General features: G+C 59.4%; 1 protein-coding gene across 1 annotated transcript in view; it reads right to left on the bottom strand.

Moving 5' to 3' along the window:
• SH2B3 (SH2B adaptor protein 3) overlaps window positions 1–1,307 on the bottom strand; it is a gene marked incomplete at its 5' end in the record, with an annotated part of 20,710 nt that overhangs the window by 2,971 nt on the left and 16,432 nt on the right. The gene's annotated exons all lie outside the window — the stretch shown is intronic.

Here is a 1,307-nt window from a genome sequence, read left to right as displayed (position 1 = left end):
GTGCAGCCCCGCCCCTCCCGGATGGCAGAGCAGCCAGCCAGCAGCTTTGGCTTGGAGCCCTGAGGAGGGGGAGGCAGGTGCTGAGCTGGGCCATGACACCCCTGCACCCCAAACCTCCCACTACTCCACCAGGAGCCACCCCAGGCACAGCAGCCAGCAAGGAAATACCCAGCTCTGCAGGGAAAGACTCCACCGGCAAGGAAATACCCCATGTGGCAAGGAAATACCCCATGTGGCAAGTCCTCAACACAAGGAGGACATGGAGCTGTTCTTCACCCATGAAGGCTGGGTGGGTGTCACTTCCCCCATTATCAGTTGGCACAGATGCCCAGTTTCAATCAACCAAACCAGTCTGGGATTCTGTGGTTCTACAAAATACCCCAGGGGGCAAGAAAATAACCCTGCACAGCACTGCCCGGTGTGCTGTGCCCACCTGGAGGGGCCAAGCTGGGGACCCAACTTGGGTGGCAGTAAGAACTGGGTGGAGGGGAGGAGGGAGCAGGGGGATCCCAGCACGGTGGGGTGTGCACTGATGAGGAAGCTGGGGTGCAGGGAGCACCCCGGTGCTGGGTGCGGTGACTTGCCCAGCGCTCCCCGCGGCCGCCCGCCCGGCCTGGCGCTGACACAAGCACATGACAAAACGCTGAGCCAGCACTTCCAGCGAGGCTAAGAATAATAACATCCCTCCCGGCAGCTTTCGGTTCCTCTGCCGCTCTATGCGCCGGCGAACAAGCCCCTGACCACCGGCAGGCTGTGGCAGACATCACCCACCCTGCCACCCCTGGGGGCTGGACTCACAGGTGTCCCCTTGGAGACATCAGTGCTGCATGATGGAGCAGGACCCCTCCATGCTCATCCCTACCGCCCAGCAAAGCCCAACCGACACCGAGCACGGCACGACAGAATCCTGGCTGGGCTGCTGAATGCTCCTGTGAACCGTGACCACCACCCCATCACTGATGCCAGGCTTCAGACCAAAAAAAACAACCCACTCCATTTGGTTTTGCTGACCAAAACCCATCGATTTAGCTCCAAGCCCACAACAAAGCCACCTCCACCACGTCCCCAACCCAACCTGGGGTGTAGAGGGGGAGATGGGACAACTCAATGACTCCACGGGCACCCAACCAAACAGTGTTTGGTCGCTTTTCTTTTTCCTTCCTCCCTTCCTCGACCCAGGACTCGCTGTACTTCGGGGCCGGAAGCAGAGCATGAGAGGACTCAGCCCTTATCAACACCAAAAAGAAAGTTCTTAGAAGTCACTTACCCAATGGGTTTGGTGCTACCATGGCAGCTCACAGCACCCC

This window comes from Chaetura pelagica, unplaced genomic scaffold, assembly GCF_000747805.2.
Source record: "Chaetura pelagica isolate M959 unplaced genomic scaffold, ChaPel_1.0 scaffold585, whole genome shotgun sequence".
Lineage (NCBI taxonomy): Eukaryota > Metazoa > Chordata > Aves > Apodiformes > Apodidae > Chaetura > Chaetura pelagica.
This window is presented reverse-complemented; position numbering and strand designations above follow the sequence as displayed.